The sequence below is a fragment of the Rhinolophus sinicus genome, linkage group LG05 (genome assembly GCF_036562045.2).
Source record: "Rhinolophus sinicus isolate RSC01 linkage group LG05, ASM3656204v1, whole genome shotgun sequence".
NCBI lineage: Eukaryota > Metazoa > Chordata > Mammalia > Chiroptera > Rhinolophidae > Rhinolophus > Rhinolophus sinicus.
The window spans coordinates 102,134,251-102,152,924 of NC_133755.1; the positions used below are offsets into that span (position 1 = coordinate 102,134,251).

Here is an 18,674-nt window from a genome sequence, read left to right on the forward strand (position 1 = left end):
AGTTCCTTTAGTCCAGTTGTTCTTCTGATGCTATATATTGTTTTTATAGTGATATTTTAATACCTATTTGAGATAGTCTCACTCATTTTTTTTTCTTCTCTTTAGACCTTCTTGGTGATTTTTCCTTTTCTTTTTCTTTTATTCTTTTTTTTTTGGAACTCCACATACATTCATCAATAACTCAATACATTTACAGGAAAAGTTGGAAGTTACCTATAATTTATATTTATCAATTGCTCACTCTGTGTCAGGCACTGAACAAAGCTGAAGCATATCACACTTGAAGGAATGTACTGAAGTTCAGTGCAATCAGTATTTCTAGTTCACTAGATAGATACTCCTTAAAAATGGAGGGCTTATCTGTAATATTAGATGAGAATGCTTGAGAGGTGATCTGTATGGAGGAGTTGTCCTGTTTTTCTGTGTGTGTGGTTTTTTTTTTAATTATGGTGAAAAAAATATAAAGTTTAGTGTCTTAGCCATTTTTAAGTATACAATACAAAATTAGGTATACTTACATTGTGATGCAATGGATTGCCAGAACTTTTCCATCATGCTTGTTTATTTTTCAATCTTAACTTTATATCAACTTATCTGTATCTGGAGGAAAAACTTACTGGCATTTTTTGGGAATTGATGCAAAATTTTAAATTAACTTAGAGATAATTGATACCTTTATGATATTTAGTCTTCCTGTTTGAAAACATGTTTCTCTTTTTATTTGTTCAAGTCTATTGTTTTATATTTTAGAAATAATATAAAATTTTCCTCACATAAATTTACATATTTATTGTTAACCTTATAACCAAGTATTTTTCTTTTCTGTTGTTTCTGTAAATTGAGTTTTCTCTTTCATTATATTTTCCAGTTTGTTCTTGTTTGTGCATATGAAACGTATTGATTTCTGGATATTGATATTAGAGTTTCATTGCTAAATTCTCTTATTGTTTGTAGTGATTTATATCACTGATTCTCTTAGATTTTCTAGATATACAATTATGTCATCTGCAAATAGAGATAGTTCTGTTTCTTTCTATGAAAGTTGTATGCCTTTGCTTCCTCTTGCATCTAATTTTTATCTAGTATTTTAGGTCTATCTTATTTTTAAACTCCACAAATTAGAATTATTACATACACTTTTTTATTTTATTTCTTTTTTGTAGTATTATTTTATATCATACTAAACTTCAAAACAATGGTAAGTATAATATATTATTTTATTTTTAAAACTAGGATGAATTCTTACTTCAGTGTGTTTTAAACATTTTTTAACAAGCATTTAAGTTATATTATTATTTCCATACTGACTTCAGATTTTTACTTCTTCTTGATTAACGATTTTTATTAACGTGTTTATTGACATATGGGACATCTCTTCATCCTTAAAAGTGCTTATTTGCCTAAAGAGGGGCATAGAAAACCTCTTTCTGAACAATAGAAGGCCTTTAGAGCACTTTATTTCCAATCACATTCTTGCACCTTACATCTAATTTTGCCCGATATTTTAGGGCTATTTTATTTTAAACCCTAAAAATTAGATATTATTATTTTCTATAGAGATATTTTAGATTTATTATTATGTTACCAATAACTTTGGTCACCATTTTTGTATTTTAAGCTTTTTTCCCCTTTAATTTCTAAAGTATTTCCTGTAGAACTTCATGAAGTGAAGATCTTTTGATGGTCATTTCCTTATTTGTAAAATAGACTAATAATATTAGTTCATAGGAATGTTTTGAAGGTTAAAACGATAATCGGTGTAACAGTTAATGCAGAACCTTGCACCTACTTCAAGTTCATAGTTGGTTATTATTTTGACAATCTAGGGGATGGAGCCAGATTAGAGTTGGGAACAATGGCAAAATCTGTTTTGAACATCCTGATGTTGAAGTGAAGATGGGAGATCCCATGGATTAGAAGAAATAGATTAGGATTCAGGTGAAAGGGTTGGGCAGAGAGAAAGCACAGGGGAATAAAGCCTTGTGGACAGTCTTTTGACTACTATCGCACTATCATCTTTTTTTCTCTTACCTATTGGACTGTGAACTACTTGATTTGTCCTATATGTGGTTAGCGCAATTTAGAAACTGAATTTTAAATGTTATTTGCTTTTAAGTGCCTGGAATTGTGCCTGCACAGAGTAGGCATTTAAGAAATGTCTATGAATGAACAAATTGAATTCACCAAGAAACTAAATGTAACGAGAATAGGAAATTATTTACTTCAATATCTTAGAGAACTTTGGTCAATTGCTACCCAATTGTATGTTTTTTCAATAAGGGCATAGTTTAAATGAATACTTTGGCGTACTCTCAGATATACCTCTTAAAATAGATAAAAAGGATAAGTTTTGTGTTAAAGTTTGGTGTATTAGAGGTATTCTGAGATGTTAAAAATAAAATCATTCTCAAAAGGGCACTGTGTTTTAATTCAAATTAAAACAGTCCTTTTTTGTTGTTGTTTCTTCTTCTTATTTGCATTTTTAAGACAACCCCCATGATTTTGAGAGTTTGAAGACAGTAAAAGTCATATGAAAGGTACAAAAGAAATTGCCCTGCACTCCTCCCTCCTTCTAATAAATCTTTCTCTCTCAAGAGGTACACATCAGAAAATTCTATTAGTGATCGACAAGGAGGCAGTCTAGTTAGTGTGACGTGGCTTCCCCATTTGGTGACACTTTTCTAAAGCATTCTTCAGGCTATCTCGTTTGACACTTTGGAACAGCTGCCAAGTCCTTTCCTGCTCTCTGTAAACAAGGCTGTCACAGAACATTCCCTTTACCTTGGGTAGGGAATGAGGTTAATGACTTTGGAAATGGAAAACAGAGCAACCATCAAAAGGATTTTTAATACCAGGAGAATTGTAGGAGAATAATGGAATCAAATAAAATAAGAATATAAATAGACCATATTACCAGCTGCATTTATTAGAAGGTTTCATATCAGTTGACGTTTTGTGTTACCTAGGCAGAGTAATAGAAAGAAATAAAATAGATTAAAAATGGTTACCCTTGAGAAGCTATTTCTGACTTTTTGGCAGGATTCCCCTGTGGCTGCTGATGCCCAGATAGTGTGTCTCATTCCTACTTGCTTTTCAACTTCAGTTCTGCTTTACAAGTTGGACTTCTGATAGTTTTTACCCCCTTAGACTGTCTTTGATTTATCATTTAATTTAGTGGTTAAAGAAATGAGACAAGCCTCTGCATCTGGGGAAATGACAATTTTCGGCTTCTGATAGGTGGCCTTTTAAAGTCAAATACTTTAGGAGGAATCAAGAGCGTTTTAGGGGGGACAGATCCTGGTCAATCTGAATCAAAAGGTGCTGGAAACAGGAATTAGAAGAGGAGAAAGAACTTTTAAGAAATTAACACAACCTGATACGCACACAATACGCAGCTGGTGGAGATGGGAATATAGTAATTTTGCATTATTATGTTTAGTAAACTTTTAAAATGAAGGCAACTGATAACATGTATCTTTTGCAAAAGAATGGCCAGTTTGCTTATAAAGGTCTTTTGATTTTGTAACTCTTTTTTGTTTCTCACTGCCTCTTTGATCAGGTTTTTATTCAAAATTAGCTGATGTGACATTTGTAAACAAATTTAAGTTTATGCCACAAGCCTCTTTTCTTTGGTGATGGGTTTATTTTCTGCAGGCTTCTTCTCAGCTGATTTCTTGGTAGCTGCAGTCTTTTTCTTTTTTTATTTTTTTTTTATTTTTTATTTTTATTTATTTATTTATTTATTTTTTGCAGTCTTTTTCCCACCAAAGGCTTCTTTAGCTTCCTAACCCCAACAGCCTTCTTTCCTTTCTTCCCTATCACAGGCTTCTTACCTGGAGCCCCCTTCTCATATGATTTGGCTTCTAGAGTTGCTGCTGCTTTATCCACCCATAGCTGGTGGTTCTTGGCCTGGCAAAAGATGGTGTTCCAGTGCATGGTCTTTGCATATGGGTTTAGCTTCAATATGATTCTCAGGTTTTTCAGTGGATTCTTCTTTAGGACTTTGCAGTGACTCTTCTTGTGTGGTCCTCAGAGGGTTCTTTGGCGCTCGGGGCTTTCCAAGATTCTCCTAAGTTCTGTGTTGAACATCTTGTGCGTGGAAAAGTTGTAGTTATTCTCGAGGGAGGCAGCTTTATGCCAAGTGCCATACAGATCATCTAACTTGCAGAAAGCACTTTCAGTCCAAATGCAGAAACGGCCCACATGCCTACCAGGAGCAAGTCTCAAAATATTCAGTTTGCTTACATTAAGCAGAGTAATTCCAGGGATGTTTGCTGAAGGCTTTGGTGATAATGGTGTCCTCATTATAGATGATTCAAGGTCCTTTGAGCTGGATACGACAACGGTTTCTCATTTTGCTCTTTCCAGCTCTCATTTGCTGAGAGGTATAGACTTTTTTATTTCATTCCAGGCCTTAAGCTTCTTAAGAAGCAAAACAGCCTCCTTGGTTTTCTTGCAGCCTTCAACTTTATCTTCAGCCACTAAAGGAAGTCCAGGAACTTCTTCACTACAATGAATTTTAGACATGACCAGTGCTGGTAAGGTGGAGGCAGTCAGGGCAGAGCAGATGGCATATCGCGTCTGTGTTGTGTTCACTCAGCAGTGCCAATGGCACCAGGTTTTGGTTGAAACAAACATGTGGCCCCCCACGACACACATTGCCAAAAGCACCCTGTCCAGAACAATGAGTCCCACCACCTCGAACTCTGGGACTACTGCTCCGCCCATACTGCACGACTCAGCACTGGTTTGATGACCGCATAATCCACTGAAAGCACAGGGCTGTCTACTATTTTTGTGAAAGGGGGTGTGGACAAAGTTCACAATTTCTGGTCAAAATAGGATCCTTGGACACAGCAGGCAAAGTGATGTTTTTGCCAGGTGATTCCCCATTTCCAGAGTACACCGATGTCAGTGGACAAGCACACGCCATGGTGGGAGAGGAGAGGGCCACACTCCTCTCAACCCAGTGCCTTCCACGGGAAAAGCTGATTTTGTAATTCTTAAAATAATATTCGTTGATTCTGTGACTGTCACATAGTGTTATCATTATTATTAATTTAGCAAACATTAATAAGGGATTAGTATATTCAGAGCACTGTTCTAGACACTCAGTTTAGAATGACGAAGACTTGGTGCTTTGCTTACGGAGTTTCCAGTGGGTAGAGCTGCAGTAGATAAGTAAATACATTTACAATGTATTCGCATTACAATGAATGGATTAGAGGGAAAATGCTGAAAAAGGGAGCTATTGCAGTATTAGAGGTGAAAGATAGCGGTGTCTTGTGCTAGGTGGTTGGCCTTTGACATAAAGTACATGAATTCAAGACACATTTTGGAGGTAGTCTCTGGAGGACTTGCTGTTGGATTGAAGATGGATGGAGTTTAAGGGAGGGGGAGAAATTACAGGTAAGACTCCAGTTACTTTCAGGCTTGAGTATCTAGGTGGATAAGGATACCTGGGAGAGTTATTTGCTTGGGAATGGAAAGTTCTGCTTTAGACATGTTAGGTTTCATATGTATGGCAAGGAGCGCTCTCAAGAGGAAAGCCTGATTGATAAATTTGGAGGCATAAATGTGGGAATTTGGGCATTTACATGGACTTTCACTTGTTGAGAGTAGAAGAGCAACTTGCAGGAGAGAGAAGAGACGTTCTTGGACGGAGCCCAGAGAAAGAGAAACTTTCGGAAAACAGGCAGAAGAGGAGGAGTCAGGAAAGGAGACTGAGCGGAAGTAGCCAGAGAAGTAGGAGGAAGATTGTGAGAGTGTGATGTCCTCAGAACCAATGGAGGAGAGTATGTTAATAAGGAGGGAGTGATTACCTGATTGAATGTGAGATTGAACAAAATGAGGAAAGGGAAATGTCCAATGGAAATGGCAAAACATATGGTATTTAGCACTAATTGATAAAAGTATCAGTGAAATGATGGAATCGAAACCCAACTGGAATAAGTTAAGGCAAAAATTAAAGACAGCAAAAGAGAGAAACCAAGAATCAACTTGTGCTTTGAGAGGTTTTGCTCAGGAAGGAGTTCAGAGAAACTGAATAGCAGAGGGGGATACGGGATTGGATTAAGAGAGGGTATTTTCAGAGAGGGCGTATCAAGGCATACTGATATACATCTGGGATTAATATAAAGAGAGGGAGAAATTGATGATCTGGGAAAGAGTGAGAGAAAATATAGGAAGTAGAATCCTTGAATATTTAAGAGGAGATAAGGTACTAAGCACATTTGGAGACATTGTCAATAGATAGGAGCATGGGTGGGATTTCAACTGTAGATACAGATGCGGATCGGTTGGTAAGTTTGATGGAAGGAAAGTGAGGAAGTCAGTCCTTGTCTGACTCTTTCTATTTTAGTGAAATCACTGAGAATGATGACATGAGGAGAGGGGAGGAGACTGGGCCAGGAGCTGGAGTCTTCAGTAAATGAGAGGAAGAGCCCAGGAGGACAGTGGATGTCAATAACAATAAACTTTCTGTGACTATATTCTTCTTCTTGTATATTTTGTTTCCACAATGTAGAGAATAAAATATGCTGATTTCTTCTCCACATTTTCCTTCCTGTCCGTCTCTTTGTTAGTAACATTGTGAGGTTCTTGGGAAATTTGACCAGAGTAGACTTAGAAACATGTGTGGAATTGTTCACAGATAGCACAGAGCAGGAGGTGGCGTCCACAGTGCCAGTCGGTTCCAATAAACTCTGAGAGCCTCCACCAGAAGGAATATGATATGACTGTTTTAATTATCTTGGTAGGAGAAGCAGGAACAATTTACCTGAGGTTATTCTACTTTAAAATGCTATACGTTGCTCTTATTGAATAGCAATAAACTAACCAAATAGGAAAAAAAGTCACACAATTATTGTGACATTTAATTTTCCTCTCCTTAAATGGAGAAATGTAAGTCAAAGTCCTACTCAGACTGGTTAGAGTTTGAATTTTTACACACAAATCCTGTAAAATCATTGTGAATATTTAACAGATCCCAGAAAAGGAGTATCTTTTAGAGTGGAAAGACTGTAAATGGTGTATTAGTGATCTATTTCTGCATAACAAACTTTCTCCAAACCTGGTAGTTTAAATCAATTTACTATCTCACTATTTCTGTGGGTTAGGAATTCAGGAGTAGCATAGCTGGATGGTTCTGGCTCCTGATCTCTCGTAAGTTTGCAATCAAGCTGCGAGCTCAGGCTGCAGTCTCATCTGAAATCTCATCTAGGGGAGGATATGCTTCCAAGCTCACTCATGCAACTTTTGCAGGCCTCAGTTCCTAGACACATGCACCTCTCCATAGGTTGCTTGAATATCATCATGGCATTCAGCTAGGTTTCCCCAGAATGAGTGATGGGAAAAGAACTACATAAAGATGAAAATACCAGGAGGCAAGGATCAGTGGGTTCCATCACTAAGGATGACTATCACAGATGGTGTGTTAAGTTTCCACAATACACAATGTCTCCATGATTTGGCTGTATGACCTTGGAAAAGTTAGCTAATGTTTTTGAGAGGTACTTTTTCTCATCAGGTGTGTCTCTAGTAACCTTATTTCTCCCCCCAAAAATCATCAGTCTATTCCCTAAACCTGTTTACACAGATGGTTAAAAAATAAAATCACAGTTCTCATCTACCTTCTTAACTACTGTATTTTTTACTGTTACCATTGACAACAAGTTTGGCAAGATTATGGAAATTTATAAGGGAATATAGTATATGCCTTACTCACAGTTTTGCTTTCTTTGGTTTCAGTTATCCATAATCAACTGTGATGAAAAAATATTAAATGGAAAATTTTGCCTGTTTTGAGTAGTGTGACAAAACCTTGCACCACCCCAGTCCCTCCCACCTAGGATATGAATCATCCTTTTTTCTTGTGTGCCCGTGCTCTATACACTGCTTGCCAGTTAATAACTTAGTAGCTATGGTTATGCGATTAACTGTTGTAATATTGCAGTGCTTGTGTTCAAATAACCCTTCTTTTATTGTTGTAATTGTTCTATTTTATTATACTTATTGTTAATCTCTTATTGTGTCTAAATTATGAATTAAACTTTATTATAAGTATATATGCATAGGAAAACATAGTATATATGACATTTGGTACTATCTGAGGTTTCAGGCATCCACTGAGGGTCTTGGAATGTATCCCCTTGAAATAAGAAGGGACTGCTACTGTGTTTCCCCGAAAATAAGACCAGGCCTGACAATCATCTCTAATGCGTCTTTTGGAGCAAAAATTAATATAAGACCTGGTATTATATTATATTATATTATATTATATTATATTATATTATATTATATTATATTATATGACCCAGTCTTATGTTATAGTAAAATAAGACCGGGTCTTGTATTAATTTTTGCTCCAAAAGATGGATTAGAGCTGATTGTCTGGTCTTATTTTCGGGAAACACTGTGTGTATACTAGTTAATCATCCAGAAAGAAGAGTTCTCAGGTTTTGTGAAGATATTTGAAAGTAGAAGATTCCAGTAGTTAAACTATTGGAAACAGTCATATTCAGGCTACTCATTACCTTTTAAAAAATACCAGCTTTATGTCTCAATAATTCACATACCATATAATTCATCCATTTAAAGTGACAATTTAATGGTTTCTAATTCACAGAGTTGTTCAACCATTATCACAATTGATTTAAGAATACTGTTATCCTCCAAAAAGAAACCCTATGACCATTAGCAGATACTCCTCGTCCTTCTCCCCCGAGTTATAGGGAACCACTCATCTACTGTCTGTCTCTATAGATTTGCCTATTCTGGATGTTTCTTATAAGTTGAATCATACAATAGGTATTCTTCTGTGACTATCTTATTTCAGTTAGCATGTTTTCAGTGTTCATCCATATTGTAGTATGTATCTATACTTCACACGTTTTATTGCTGAGTAGTATTCCATTGCATGAATATACCACATTTTATTCATCTCAACAGTTGATGGACATATGTGTTGTTTCTACTTTTTTATTGTTATGAATAATGCTATGGACATTCATGTACAAATTTTTGTGTGTACATATGTTTTTATTTCTCCTGGGTATATACTTAGGTGTAAAATTGCTTGTTCATTTGGTAACTCATGTTTAACATTTTGAGGAACTGCCAAACTGTTTTCCAAAGCAGCTGCATCATTCTGCATTCCTCCCAGCAATGTATGAGCGCTCCAATTTCCCTGTATCTTTGCCATTTTTTATGTCTTTTCTAATATAGTCATCTTAGTGAGTGTAAAGTAGTATCTTCTTGCATTTTCCTAAAAAAAACTAATAATATTGAGCATCTTTTCATGTGTTTATTGGCCTTTTGTATATCTTCTTTGGAGAAATGTCTATTAAAGTCCTTTAACCATGTTTAAATTGGGTTATTTGTATTTTTATTGTTCAGTTGTAAGAGTTCTTTATGTATCCTGCATACAGTTCCCTTATAAGACTTGGTATCTTATAGTGGTGGAAGACATAAATTTGTTGCCCCCATGTATAAGGTCCTCTAGCCAAACAACCCTCCTTATGAAATGGACCAAATGTGGTTCCTGCTTATTCTTGAGTAGCAGGTTTCAATTTCCTGCTAACCCATGGAATTATTCAAATAAGCTACAAACATCCTTTATTGGGAACCAGGGGGCATTCTACCCTTTTGACACTACAAAGTTGGCCTCCACAGCCCCTGGCTGTTCACTTTCTTCCTAAGTGTAGCTCCCACATGGCCCTACATGGCATGGTGAACTCCTCCCCTGGGCTGTGAGTGTACATGATGAATAAATTGCCATCAATCTCATCTGCTTTGTTTCAGGTGTTAGATGTTTAGCCATCCCCACAACTCTAGGACAGGAATCCCTCCCTCACCAATGAGGCAAAGAGGAAGAAATCAAAACATATAAATAATTTGCAAGATTTTTTCCTTTTCTGTGTCATCTTTTCCTTTCTTGATGGTGTGTCATTTACAGGACAAAAATTTTTAATTTGATGATGTTCTATTTCTCGTTTTGTTTTGGTCACTTATGCTTTTGGTGCCATATCCAAGAAGTCTTTAGTTAACCCAAGGTTCCAAAGATTCACTCCTATGTTTTCTTAAGAGTTTTATAGTTTTAATTCTTACATTTAGATCTATGATCCATTTGGAGCAAATTTTTATAAGTGGTGCAAGGAATGGTTTCAGCTTCATTCTTTTACATGTGGCTATTTGGTTGGTCAGCACCATTTGCTGAAAAGAGTATTTTTCCTCGTTGAATTATCATGGCACTCCTGTCAAAAATTGCCCATGACCTGTTTTGGGGACAGTGTCAGGAGAGCAGTTTCCTGGCTCTTGACCTCGCATAGAAAGGTTCTGGCTCAGTTATTAGATGGCCATCAGCTGTAATCAGTTGGTCATCTACTGTGGCTTGGTGGCCATCAGCTGATACTGGTTAGCGATTAGCCACTAATATAACTGCCGTGGCTATGCTGGCAAGGAAATTGGTTGGTTGCAGAGAAGCGGATGGCAGAGTGTGCGTCAAGCGGCTCCTGCTCCCTGTGTCTCCAACCCAGCCGCCAGCGAGAATATAGTGGTATGACTCCCCTCTCTATGGCTCCATTGGTGTTCCTCTTTGGCCTCACTATATCCTGTGTTCTGGTACGGGTAGCGGGACCAGAGACCCTGCACTACACCTGTCAAATAATTTTTGTGGTTTTTTTTTTGTATTTAGAGAAATTTCCATTTTTGAGTTCTATATCCTCAGTGTAGGACTCAATTTTATAGCTTCTCTTGCAGCTAAAATGCAGCATGTGTCCTAGGACTCCGCCATCAGATACACCCATGGGAGACTATGATACAGGAGCACTATGAGCAACCAGGCCTGGGTGTTGCCTCCTGATTGCTGGTGTCATGGTAGCTGTGGCCATGGTGGTTTCTAGTCTGGGTAGGGCTTTAGCAATAGTGAGTTTCTTTAATAGGCCAATTTACACCATGACTTTTAACACTGTACCCAAGGTCATCCTTGAGCCTTACTCTCTAGGCCTCCCAACCAGCACTTCTATGGATTATCATATATATGTTTTTGCTTTATCAGCCAGTGTCAACTTCTGTTCTTCACAACCCAGAGTCTGACTCATACACATGTTAAGGAGAGATAAAGTAGAATTCCAGGTAATGAATTGCACTTTAATTTTGCATATAAAATGAATCTGACAATTCCTACTGAATTTTTTTTAAGACAGAGATGTAGAGGACATTCTTACAAATAGTAGTACTCGTTTTAAGCCAGTCTGATGTAAACCTTGGTGTTCTGTCCCCTACTAAATGAAAGACAAGCAGTGGACTCCCCATCCAAATTTGCATAGACATTTTATACTTTCATCTCTGACCAGCTTTGCCCCATTCTTTTCCTTCTTCTGATTCTTAGCTCTATTCCACAGTTATGCCTGTATGTTGTTTTTGGACCCAGTTGCATATTAGACTCCGTGGTTTGACTTGCATCTCCTCATTGAGGAATGGGACCCACACCAACCTCTCTCTGACTCATCACATCTGAATTAGCCTGTCGATTATCCCCTTAAGACCTAATTCCTGGCTCCAGGTAGTTTGGCAGGTTGAAGGTTGCACCTGCCTTGCCCAGCTCAATCCATTTTACTCCAGTTCTCTGGATTCAGGGGCATGTCAGTTGCTATGTGGAGGAGAGATAAGTTGTATCTCATGGGAAATCACCTGGAGGAGGTAGAGTGCCTACATTTGAGGGGAGAATAGCAGCTCTTGTAAAAGGTGGTGACAGAGCAACAAGCAGTGAGCCACTGAGTACTTACAGAGCCTGTTTCCTACATTCTCCTTGAGAGGGACCCCCAGTTCTTCTCCAATTCCTTTGTCCTGAAAAAAGTATTGGGTAAACTAGAAAAATGACTTTACTTCTTCATGAAGATGCAGAATCCTTATGAAGAATAACCAACTATTTGTTAATGAATTCAAAGTTTTCACCTTTTTTATGTCCTGTCTGCAAGGGGATTAGACTGAATATATATCACCAGAGTCCACTATTCTCTAGAAATTCCGTATTCCACATTTCCTCTTTTTCTTCACCGTAAAATTCACTTGAGGGCTCTAGAGTATTGGCAACCTTAATAGCTACAAAGAATAATCTGGGGATAAATTGGGATAGGGTTTGAGGGGAGAGGAGAGAGATTTCTTCAAGGATTTCATGAAGCTGCCAGTATTGACCCTTTAGCTGCTATAGTGGTTCCTGGGTAATGTAATACTGTTGGTTCCTAATATGGAGATATATTGCATATTCTCTATCTGTCCTGGAGAATTGAATTCTACTGTCATTTTCTTTTCACTTCATAGATGATCAGCTTAAATCTTTGCCTATGTCATTAAAAACTAGAATGAGTGTGAATAGTGTCATTGGGGGAAAAAAGTTAGACTTTTTTGAGAGCATGAACCAAGAAACATAGATGGGTAAAAGTAACGTGAAATGGTCTCTATCAGAGTCATTATGTTTGATAGGTTTTTCTAAGGCATTGACCTCAGAGGTGCCTTTGAGAGATGCTTTCAAGATACAGCACTCTTAAAAAAAGAAGACAGCGGAGTCAGTAGGTTAAAAAAATAGACTAGAACCTGGAGGGACCCCATTTGAAATTCCATCTCCCTACTGAATCTCTGAGGTACAGTGGCAAAGTCACTTAGGCCATCACTGCTTCAGTTTTATTATCTGTAAATGGGAACAATAGCTTCTTGTGTAGTTTAATAGCTTATAATTTATCATAGTACAGGAGTGTTATACATTTATTCAGGAAAAAAAATCCAGATGGGCAAGAAGAATGCAAAATATGTCCCCAATCCTCCTTTCCCAGTCCAGAGGAAATAATTATTTCTCTTTGGTGCATATCCTTTGAGATCTCCAGATTATCTTCTTTGTATCCTAAATTTTGAGAACTATCCTTTAGCCATGATTGATGACCATTGAAAATTCCATCATATTTGACCACATTTCGATCCATCACCCTTCTCTTTCTTCTTGAAGGAAAGTAAGTTTAGTCATACCAGAAGATCAGTAAAGTTGGTATATAAAATAGGTTTTATGTTGCATCACAAAATTGTTGATTTGTACCACATGAAGTAGGTAAAATTTCAAACATGGATATTTTTACCTACGGCAACTATAATGGCAAACATTGATCTTGTGGAACTATGTGTAACATCTATAAATAGTTCTCAATTAACAGTGTATGGGAGAATAATACTTGCTAATGGAACAACACAGGGAAGAGTAGAGCAAGTTCCTTTGCTGATGGAAAACCTTTCTAAGTTGGGTTCAAGGATTGGGTAAAACCCTGATCTCTGTATGATGCTACATAAGCCAGACAGTGATGACCATGGTGAACCAGTGACCACCTACTGGCTGGTCAGTTCATTTGTTGCTTTCATGGGATTGTGTATCTCCTAATATGACCAGGGATTTAGAGGACCTCTCTGGATTGGTTTATTTGTAAGGGTCTTTACTGAGAGGCAAGTGAGGTCCTTCCAGTAATTATTATCTCAAAGTGGGGAGGGAGATCCGTATTTCTGAGATGGCTCCTCTTAGTTATACTAACTATTCATGGATTGAAAACTGGTTGCCTGGGGAAGAGGACTGGGAGGGAGATTTTACACAGAACACATTCTTGTGCATTGAATTTTATACCATGTAAAAATATTATCTATTCCAAAAAATAAATACAATTTAACATTTAAAAATGTACAAATACAAATGACAATGAAAAAATCTGGCATTTCAGGTGGAAGTGAAATGGCTACATGGAATTTTTAAATCTTATATTCAGTTTAGTTCTCTTAGAAGCATCAAAAATGTGACAAAATTGTTATATGTAGAAAATGCTACTTCAAATCCTATCCTGGATTAATGAAAAAAATCTAGAGATGTTGCTTTTATAGCAGACTATGTTCCAATATAGGTCCTATGGCTACAGGATTCAAATCACACTAACGAAACTCACCAAGGAATACAAATGACTATCCTCCAAATCAGCTAAAACGAAGCTGTCCTCCACTGAGTGAAAGGTATTCTACATTACCCTGTCAACAACAGAAATGCTTTTCTGATCATAACCATGTTGTGTTATTTTAAAGCTTTATGAGTTTTTGTGCTTATGGGCAATTTTTGATACTTTCTAAGAAATAGTGTCTGTCTCTTTGTTTATTAGGCTATGTGCAATAGCATTTGGAATGTCACTACAAAAGTTAAGTAATTTATATAATCTGTATGATTCGAATACATGCAACTAGTGGTACTAAACTGGAGTCTGTAGTTCTTTCACATAGTCGATTACACGGTTACTTAACAAGCCATTAATGTGACTGAAATAGTCTGCATTAATTTCATGTCCTATGTTTATTTTCAAAATATTTTGCATTTTACTTTTAATTTGGGCAAAGACTAAGCTTGCTTGCTAGAAAACACACTTAACATAGGCAGTATTCTGTTAACTTTTCTTTGTTTAGATATTTCTTTTACAGGTCTCAGCAAGTAAACATTTTGAATTTTCTACCTACCTATTATTATTAAGATATCATAAGGATTATCCAGAAATTAGTAGCTAAAAGAACATATGAAATGATATTGTTTCCATGTTAATAACCCAAGCCCAGGTGTATGTACATTTATTGTGTACTCTTTTTGTATCTACATATCTTTGTCATACTAAAAATAACTTGGTTTTGTGTATTTCTGAAAAGTTTTTTGATTTCTTCCTTTTCATTATAACTGTGCCCCTCTTGTTCAAGCATTCTTTCTCTTTCGCTATGTTCTTTTTGTTTGTTTGCTTTTTGTTGTTTTTTTATTAGCTGTGTTCTTGCCTTTCATTCTGTTCTCCTCTAGGCCAACTAAATCAACTGGAAGCTTGTAAACTGATACCCCTGGTTAAATCTCAGTACAATTAGAGGAAACAGTTTTCAACACTTGTGATTTCTGTTTTTCTCTCTGAACTATGTGAGGTTGATTAAATTATGCACTTGCCACCTATGCTCTTAAAACAGAGGTGCATTTAATGGGATGTAGCAAATAAAATTTCACCTTTATTTTTTGAGCTGTTTTTATGGTGAATGATGGCAAATGTGGTAAAAATGTATAAAGCTTAATAAATTATTATATGGCAAAAGAGTATTTAACCATCCCCCAGGTAAGTTAATAGAACATTGCCTGCACCCCAGAATCCCCCTCCTGCGTTCTTTCCCATTCATGTCTCTCCCTTCCCACAAATTAACCACTCACTTGACTTTTATGGTTTTTACTTCCTTCCTTTATTGTATAATTTCCTAGTCTATGTTTGCATTCCCTCAAACTGTAATTTAGTTTGGTCTATTCTTTAGCTTTACATAAATGTAGTTTATAAACATTTGGGTCTGGCTGTGTATGGGTCAGGTTCCTGGCAGGAAACAAATACCATATTCAAAAGGATAATTTATAAGAGTTTCATAAAGAAGCTATATACAAGTTGTGTACAAGATTAAAGGAAATCAAAAAGGGATGTTACAGCACCCCAGGGCTAATGATAGAGGGGAAGGAGGGAGTGTTTAGTCCCCACAGGCCTGTGCGCACTGGAACCCTGTGCTCCCTATTGCTGGGGGGCGGGGGGAAGCTGCTCAACAGCAGATGTAGCCTTTGGCAGAGAAATGTAGCCACTGCCAACTATGCCCTGGCAGAGAGAGTCCAAAGGGACAAATATATTAAACCTCTCTCCTCCTGCCCTCTCATCGCCTCTTATTGGTGGGATTAAACCAAAAGCCAGAGGGCAAGTGGCCTATCTGAAGAAATCCACACTGGTCAGGCTCCTAGACAGAAAGATGGGTAGAGAAGGATGGAGATTGGACCTGGAGGGCCATACTGAGCATGTTCAGAACTGCATTTTGAGAGATTGTCACATTGTTGTATGTAACTGTATTTTGTTTATTTTCACTGCTGTACGAGGTCTAACAATTAAGTTCACAAGCTAATCCTAGCAAGAGTGCTATGTACCTCTTTGCTGAATATCACTATGGTCACCTTTGTAGTACTCCCCTTGGGAAGCTATGCACCAATGCCAACGCATAGTCCTCTCTTCAAAGCAATCTTGGAACTCTTTCTAGAATGGCGATCAGAGCTGTCGTCTTATTACCCTTGATGAGCTGAGTGTCATCCAAATGTCTTCCTTTCAATATTTCCTTTATCTTTGGATAAAGAAAGAAGTCATGGGGGTGGCCAGATCAGGTGAGTAGGGAGGGTGTTCCAATACAGTTATTTGTTTACACTGACTAAAAACTCTCTCACAGACAATGCCATGTGAGCTGGTACATTGTCGTGATGCAAAAGCCATGAATTGTTGGTGAAAAGTTCAGGTCATTTTCATCTAACTTTTTCATGCAGCCTTTTTTAAGCACTTCCAAATAGTAAACTTGGTTAACTATCTGTTCATTTTATACAAACTCATAATGAATAATCGCTCTGATATCAAAAAAAGGTAGCAACATCATTTTGACTCTTGATTTGGACTAGCGGAACTTTTTGATCGTGGAGAATTGGCTGACTTCCATTGTGTGCTTTGATGCTGTTTCAGGGTTATATTGGTACAGTGATAACGATAACATGGCCCAAAACATCATCTTGCCTCTCCAAATGGTCTTGGCAAACTTCAACTCTCCTTTGCTTTTGTTCATCAGTGAGCTTCGGGACCATATTTGCACACACCTTTCTCATGCCAAGTTTTTCAGTTAAGATTTTCCTAACTGTTTCTCTGTCAATGTTTACTTGGTTTCCCATGCTTCTCACAGTCAGCTGATAATTTTGACACACAATTCAATTAATTCTTGCAATGTTTTCATCTGCTCGTTACTGGCCACCTTGACCTCTCTTAATCAGTGACGTGTTCTCTCCCCTCAGAAAAATGTTTAATCCATTTGTACACTGCTGTTTTCTTCATGGCATTACCCCCATAAATTTGGACTAACATGTCCCTGATTTCACTTCCACTCTTGCCAAGTTTAACGTGAAATTTAATGTTTGTTCAGTGCTCTAATTCAAACTCAGACATTCTCGCATCAGCACACAACAACACGCAACAACAATGAACGCCACTCAGCAAAATACGACCACATATTGACATGAACACAGCTGTGAGACACTGATATACCAAGGTTATGAACCCTTACTGAGCTGTTCGTACAGTGCTACCAATGTAAGTGCATGGTGGCAATTTCGTGAACGTAATTTTCAGACCTCATATAATGCTCTGTTATGGGAAAATATCATTATTAATTCGTTTTGTTTTGGATGGACATTGGGTTGTATCTAGTCTTTTGCTCTCATACCTAGTGTTGGTTCCTTGAGGTACATATGTATGTTTTCTACTGAGTGTATATCAAGGAGCAGAATTGCTGGAAAATATAGCACATGTACAGTCATCTTTAGTAAATAATGCCAAAGTATTTTCCATAATTGTTGCACTGATTTACACTCCCACCAACAGTTACTGAGATTTCTGTTGTTCTATAGAGTTGCAAATCTTAGGTATTGTCAATCTTTTAAATTTTAGCCATACTGGTGTGTGGTGTAATGTTATTCTATTTGCATTTCTTTCATCAATAATGAGGCCACCTATTGTGTATTTCATGGGCTATTTGGATAGCCTATATGTTCTAGTTTCTTGTTGATTTTTCTTTTTGTTTTTCCTTTATAATACTTTCTTCTGTAATTCTATTTCTCTTTGAAGATTAATACAAAGATATTTCTGCCTGAAAGTTTCCTAATATGAATATTTTTACTTATTAAATGGAACTCCACTTGGCATTGTGTGTGTCTATGTTTCCATATAATGTTTGAAAATTTTGTTCAGAGATTCATTTTTCCCTTTGAAATATTGCAGTATGTTTCCTTTAACTTTTAACAGGCTACTATTTGCTTCTTAAATATTTTATGATTTTTTTTTCTTTTTCAAGTTTGGGTCTTGTCCTTTTTTCTATATCATTGTCTGCCTTTTCCATAGATAGATAGATGATAGATAGATAGATAGATAGATAGATAGATAGATAGATAGATTTATATCAATAGATATATACATATATCAATATATCTATGTCTTCCTACTTTATGGTTTATTTGTTTTTTCCCTGTCTTAGTTGAGTACTTTTATAACTAGAAGCTTTTAAATTTATTATTGCATAATTTATCAATCTTTCCTTTTATAGTAGTGCTTGCCTATTTTATATAAAAATAATTCCCCTCTAATTGATTTAGATTTTTTCCCAATTTCTCTTAATAGTGTTTTATAGTGTTCTATGTAGAAGACTTGCACATCTTTCATTAGTTTTATTTCTAGGTATTTTATATTTTTGACACTATTGAAAATAATATCTTTTTTAAACTTCATTTTCTAATTGCTTGTTGCTGTTATAGAGAAGCAAAGTTAATTTTTGTACATTGACTTTGTGTATAGCCAACCAGTAAAACAGAAACTATTCTAAACCATGCCAACTATTTTATACAGTGAAAACTTAATATAAGAAATTTATAACACAAGTGATAGAGGAATTGAAACATGAAAGAGGAGAGTTAACGGGATGACCCAAATTATAAAAGAACAGTTAAATGCTTCTACTTCTAGATTGGGGAAACTGAAAAAAGTAGGTAATATTACTAAATTGCAGAGACCAGCATCATTCAACAG

At 36.6% G+C, this 18,674-nt stretch overlaps 1 pseudogene; it reads right to left on the bottom strand.

The window, feature by feature from the left end:
• Nucleotides 1-3,607: 3,607 nt before the first annotated feature.
• Nucleotides 3,608-4,962, bottom strand: LOC141571876 (large ribosomal subunit protein uL4-like; annotated as a pseudogene).
• Nucleotides 4,963-18,674: the final 13,712 nt, after the last annotated feature.